Source organism: Marmota marmota, unplaced genomic scaffold, assembly GCF_001458135.2.
Source record: "Marmota marmota marmota unplaced genomic scaffold, marMar, whole genome shotgun sequence".
NCBI lineage: Eukaryota > Metazoa > Chordata > Mammalia > Rodentia > Sciuridae > Marmota > Marmota marmota.
Window position 1 is genome coordinate 36,103,920 of NW_026000093.1, and position 7,219 is coordinate 36,111,138.

General features: G+C 34.2%; 1 protein-coding gene across 1 annotated transcript in view; it reads right to left on the minus strand.

Moving 5' to 3' along the window:
* The window catches only part of Mmp16 (matrix metallopeptidase 16), a 267,958-nt gene that overhangs the window by 203,509 nt on the left and 57,230 nt on the right, over positions 1-7,219 (minus strand). The window lies entirely within an intron of this gene.

Below are 7,219 nucleotides of genomic sequence, written 5' to 3' on the forward strand. Positions count from 1 at the left end.
AAAAAAAAAAAAAAAAAAAAAAAAGCAGCTAATTTGGAAACATAGATACAGGCAAGAAGTTAAATATAACCCAAAATTATTTTTTACTCTCACTGGCTTATTCTATGAAACTAGCAAATAGTAAATATTTCTGGATAGGCTGATGCCCTCTGAGGAATCTAACTTCTATGGAGTTTAATATCTTTATGAGTAAATCTCATTCTAATTTTATTTCTGCTATGAATTCTGCTGTAATATAAGTTCTTTTGTTCACCGATGCATTATATAAGCATTCAGTGGGTATAAAAAGTATGCATTATTTGTTAATTTAACTAAATGAAATACTCTAACATTTAATTTTTATAAACATTTACAGAGTACACTCCCTGTGGAATATATTGGCTTTTGCTCTCTTATTAAATATGATTCAAAAGAAATAAAGGCTGAGAGTATAGCTGAGGTGCAGAGCCTATGCTCAGCATGTGTGGGGCCCTGAATTTCATCCCTATTAACAGCAAAGAGAAAAGGAGGAGGAGGAAGAAAGGAAAGGAACTGGGAGGAGCAGAGTAGCTGTGGGTGTACATCTCAGTGGTAGAGCACTGATTAGATTTCCAAGCTTTAAAAAAAAAAAAAAATGACAGTCAAACTTTGTCCTTTGTCTAATAGTTGACAGTGACATTGAAGATAATATTAGGGTCCATTTGCTTACTTCTCAACTCTGAAAGAAAAATACTTTCTAGGAACAGAAGGTTAGGCTCATGGTAAGGAAAAGTCAAAACACAGGAAGGTCATATAACTGGTAAAAGCTAGAAGAAGTCACAGTTTAATGATTTTTCCCTGCTTCACATCTCCTCTCTTTCCAATGCCTTTGTCAGGCCACCTGTGTTCATACCTCTGCTGGGTTAATAAAATTTCCTTTCTTGCCTGCCTTCAACAAGAAGGAAGATTAAAATGCACCTAGTTCTGCAGTCAGAAGCCTGCACTTAAGATCAGTTGCTGAAATAGGTTTTCAATTTCAAAAACTAGGGATAAGTTACCAAAGTGAGTTTCCAGTGAGTCAGCTGTAAGGCATACTAATTCCTGCCTAACACCACACCAGTTCTCTCTCTGACTTGAGAAATCACTTTGCCTAATCATTCTCTTCCATAAATCTTTCCATCCCGCTTGCTACCCTTTGTTCTAAAACAAAGGAACCCATAAAAAGAAAGCAAGACTAAATAAAACTTTCTATGAACAAAGCACGCCTTTTGAGCAATGTTTTTTTAATGTGACTTCCACACAGCTCTGCGCACAGTATGTGTGAAACAACTGTTTACAGTAAGAGGGAAAACTCAGAAAAGGGACTTTTTTACCTTTGTGGACCTGGGGAAAATGAGTCATGTTATTATTACTTTTCCAATCTCAACAACTTAGAAATATTGTCATTTTGGGTTTTGTTATTGTTTTTATAAAGAGAAGGTATAGAGGAAAAGTTGGAATACCTCAAGGAAAAAAAAAACAGAATAGCAATGATAGAAACTAAATAAATATATTTGGTTAAGTTTTATCTACAAATTACAGAGCCATGATTCAGAGACTTCATCTCCCACGTATAGCAAGATGATGATCTTGGAACCACCATAAACATCCAAAGAACCTATGGGTGGCTGCAGGAGGACACATGCCTACTAACTTGTGACTTTCCTTCCTCCTGTGATGGTTCATTAATGCCACTAAGGCATACTAATGGTATGTGGGTATAAAAATTATACATTATTTGTTAATCTAACTGATGAAAATGAAGAAGCTGCAGAAAAGAGCAAGCACTATCCAAAAGCCACACTGGCATTTGAACCCACGTCTGTCTCCAGATAGGGACCTAGAGAGAAGACCACTCACATTCAGCATACAAGTAATTGTCTGGATACTTTCTGCAAGCCAGAGTTCCAACTTTAAAAAAAGATAGGCTAGAAATGATGCTGGAATGTGATGGTCATTATTATCCAAAGTACATGTATGAAGACATGAATTGGTGTGAATATACTTTGTATATAACCAGAAACAGGAAAACTTGTGCTGTATATGTGTAATAAGAATTGTAATGCATTCCTCTGTCATATATACATAATTTTTTTTAAAAAAGATAGGCTAATGCTAGGAAACTGGATGCATTCTTAATGGAAATGTCTCAAAAGAAGTAGAGTATAATGATTAGACCAACAGCTCATAAGAGTTATTAAAACAGAAGAACCAAAATGAACTTGATAATACCCATTTACTGGTGAGGATACAGTATATAAGACACAGGCATATTATGTTGCTATATGTTTACTGTGAAGTAATTCTGTCACAATCAATACTTCAGACAATCTCTCTCTCTCTCTCTCTCTCTCTCTCTCACACACACACACACACACACGCTCACATACAAGAAAGTAAAAGAAAAAAATGATAGAAAGGAAGGAAGGAAGGAAGGAAATATTCAACTTGTACATTCTATATGAACAATGGAAACTTAATTTCATTAAATACAATACAGGTATAAGAAAGTACAGGGTTTTTAAATTTTATACTGAAGACTATTTTAAGAAAAGGTACATATTGGTCTGTTCCTCAGCTTCTAATACTACTGAGCAACCCTCCTTAGCCTCAGGATTATGTAAATGAGGATAGAAACTATCTGACTTAAAGCAGGATTCTTTAAGAGGTCTGTCAGTCTGGCATCTGGGGGAAACAAGTCATGTCAGGATCAAATAAGCAGATTAATTGTTGCTTTCTTATTCTGCCTCCAAAAATCTTAACACTATTATAAAATTAGAAAGCATTAGTTTAATTTACTTCACTGAATCAGGTAAATTAAATATATATATATATATAAATCAAGTATATATAAATTTATAGTAAAAGGGACTAGAAAAACAGGTCCACAATGATATCACTGGAAAAGAATAGACAGTAAGAGCATTTGAAGGATTAAAAAAAAAAAAAGTATGTTTCTTACCTATCTTCTCTGATTTCATTGTTTTACCAAAAAAAAAAAAAGAACATTTCTTACCTGTACTGAAAAGCAGATTTCCCTAGCAATTCATATTTTGTTTTTTAAATCAAAGAAATGAAAGCATAATGAGGGTAAGACTTATTTTTCTTCCCATTTAAGTCATTAATTTATCTTCATTTTTCACCTAAAAATTTATGTTTTCTCTTCTGATTTCTAGAGACAATTATTGAAAATCTCTGAATAGCTTCTAAAATAAATATATATTGATTTTTTTTCTATTTTGTAGAGCCCTAACTCACTGAGCATTCATGTTACCAGTAAAAACCGATACCATCTCTCTATAGTCTAGTATCCTAAAGACAAAATCAGACTACATATAAAATCCAAAAGGAAAAAAAAAAGAGCTTTTCTACTCTTGCTAAGAAAGAAAGCCAAGTAGCTAAGGCATAAAATTATTAGGAAAAAAAGATCAACATTTTAAGCAATGATAGTCACATGAAACTTTAGCAATCACAGTAGAGGTAAAAGATTAGCAGAAAGAATCTAGATATAATAATCTATAAACACAGTTAAAAAATGGAAACATTCTATGTCTTATTAATGAATTCTATGTGTTTCTCAGCTAACAGAACTTTTAACAATTCATTGTCAGATATCAATCTTAGCACATTAAAATTAGTAAATCATTGCCATTTGATAGGCATTATAATTTTAAGTCATACATGGTTTCTGATATACTAAATGGCTAATTCTTACATTAGTGATCTCAGATAACAAATGCACTTCAACAAATACTTGCACTAAAGTATGCTCATAGTTTTTCTCCCTCCCTTTCTTATCTTTCCTTCCCTTCAGCTCCCTTCCTCCCTTCCTCCCTCCCCCACTTCCTTTTTTTGGTCTTTCTCCTTCTCCCCTTCCTTTCTGCCTTAGATTAAATCCAGGGCCTCACATAAAACAGTTCCTTTTAGTCAGCCTTTCAAAGGCAAGGGTATAATTTGCATTTTGAATGCTTAAGGTATTTAACATATGACTATCATTGCTTAAAATGTTGAAAATATTCCTCAAATATATTGCAAATTTCCCTGCTTTATTAAGTAGGCATACTTGATTCAAATTTAATCATTCCTTTTGACCTCAAGAGTACCATGATGAACAACAATTTTTACCATGATCAAGTGCAGGTAGTTACATGCAGGGGGTTGGATCTATACTGTTTTGGCTTATTTAGTTTATGTAGATTAGAAAACATTTGGGAGATGAAAAACCCATCTTTGATTCAAACATTATTTCACATGAATAGTCATATCATCCAGTCTAGAAAAAAGCAGTTACTATAGTTACTACTATTTAGCACTTAGGTTTTCGGTAGGCAAAAATCCTTACAATTTATAACAACTATACCTCTAAAACACAATTTATTAAACTTTTGTCCTGTTGTTTCTTTTTTACTCTCATATTTCATAGTTGATAATATGCTTGGTATTTTTGCCCCCTTTACCATTCATGTTTTCTACCCTGCCACTCAATTAAAACTCCTTCCCACATTCAGATTCTCTACAAACTGTTAGGCAAAAGATACCAGGCAAAGACAACCATGAATCATTGTATCTAATATTAGATAAATACTTTAGCACTTTCCAATACTATTTTATCTACATGTACATACACTTAACACACATTAACCATCTACTGATGGTCAAGGAAGAAGATATCAAGCATAACCCATATACTGTATGATACAGTTAAAATCATATGCACATGATATTATTCAATCTCCAGGGCAACTTTGAGTTTATAAATATGATAGTCTCTCCTGAATCATGGGTGATATGTTCCAGGACTATTGCGGATGTGGGAAACTATTGAAAGCATTCCGTCTAAAAACTGGAATAAGATAGGGATGCCCTCTTTCAGCAAAAGTAGAAAGAGAGAAAGGGATTATGTTTTCAATCTCTCCTTCAAAGACATACTCCCAGCAACCCAGTGACCTAATAATTCCCATTAGACCTCAGCTCTCAAATATTCTACCATCTCCCAATAGCACCATGAGCTGGGGACCAAGTCTTCAACACATGGATCTTTGGGTAAAATTCAAGATCTGAACAACAGCACCATCTGAGGAGCATATGCCTTATATCTTGTACAATCTAAAACATTTTGTCAGATTTCAGTAATACCCACATTACTGGTTCCACTTCAGTTTCTTCTTCCTCTTCTTCTATAGGTGACTCAACAAGTTATTCCAACATTTCCAGATGTCCTTCAATATCTTTACACTTCAAACATATCACTAAGTGCTTCTCCACAAACTGGACTTTGAGTTAATTTTCCTAATTTTGCTATCAATCTCCAGGAAGTCTTTAAAATCATCCATGACTTCATTCTGTAAGTTTTTCAAGCAGGCATTTATAGTTTTTGGTTTCATCCATTGCAACTTTGATGAATGTTATTATTTCAGTAATAGTGAATGATTTCTAGCACTATAACGTGTCCAAATTAGGGTGTGCATAAACTGCTAATCAAATGTGATCAAATACCAGGCAGGTTTATTTGGCCTTTACAAATGGAATAATGTCCTGGTCAAGAGACTAACACAATGTAGTTACATGGAGTGGTAAAATACAACCTTTTTTTTTAATTTTCATGGCAAAATAATTGAGGATATCCCAGATGCACTGTCTATTATGAAGAAAGCTTTAAATTCCAACCCTTTCTCGGAAGCGTTTTTTCACTTCTAGGATGTGGTAGTAGAACCATTCCATAAATAGGATAGCTGTCACCCACACTTTCTGATGATGATGTCAGAACGTGCAGATAATTTTTGTTTTTGCTGTTGAGTATGCATATGTCTTTGGTCTGTGCATTTTCCCTGGCTTTCCCACATGCCCTGCAGTGCTGCCACATGGCACCAGAGTTATCCTGTTGTTCCATGGCTTAAGCCCTGGTTTCTCTTCTCAATTTTATGAATGTAAGTTCTACTGGGAATCTTCTAGAAAAGTCATTTTCATCACAACAGAAGACTTACTTTGGATGGTATCCCTTCTCTTTAGTCAACATTTTTAGATCTGCCAGAAGTTGTGGTAGCAAGTTCTTCATTGGTAGACACATCCTCTCTGATAACTTGTATAGTTTTTACTCCAAACCTATTCTTGAGTCTCTGTAACCATTTATTGCTTGGATTGAATGGCTTGGTATCACTGATTTTAGGAGATTCTTGATGAAATGAGGAAATATAAACTAAATGCTTTTTGGTACAACACATTGCCACTGATTAGAATCTCTTCTGTTTATGTGTTCTACCCACAAATGTAATGCCTTTTCCATTTTAACTAAGCAAGTATCACGCACCATGGCCACAACTTTTGCAATCTGAGGTATAACCCCAAGGCTAGAATGAATCCATTTTTCCTTCTTTGAGATTTCATGGAAAGAAAATTTATTCTTAATGTATACCTTAACAACCATAGTATACAATTTTTCCCATCCCTTATTAATCTGAGAACTTTGATTTTTCATTTAAAAGAATTGCTTTATGACTTCTCTTTATAATATCTCAGCTGCCAGTATCGCTACTCTTCTACTTTGGTGGCATTATTAAATAATAATGCTTCCTTGAACACAAACACTGATTTACTGTGACACTGGATCTAATAACCCAGTGTGCCATCAAGTGACAAATGGGCTGGTCAGATATACAATGTAGGTACACTGCACACAGAGATGATTCATAACCTGAGTGAGATAATATAATGGTACAAGATTTCATGATACTTCTTAGAATGGCATATGATTTTAAATTGGTAAATGTATTATTTGGGGAATTTCCCATTTCATATTTTCTAACTGTTGATTATGGGTAACTGGACTCTCAGAAAAACTATAGATAAGGGGCAGGGGAAACTACTATAACTTAAGATTCAGAAAATGGTCTACCAAGGTCACTTAGAGAGTAGGAGAGTAGGACCTAAAGACTATAACTTGTTTAGGGAAAAGGCCTATGTCTCTGGTTGTGTTCTAGAGCCTAGCACAGGACAAACATAGGTGTTTCAATTCCTGAGAATAAAGTAACATTTGAAAACTAATCCAAGTCCAAACTTTACTCTCACCAAATGAAACTATAAAACACACTCAGGACTATATGCTGCAGGATGATGTGTCGCTATAAGAAAAGAAAGGGCACAAGAAATATATATATGTGTGTGGTGGGTGGTGGTGGTGTATATTTTATATATATCATATTATATAAATATATATATATATATA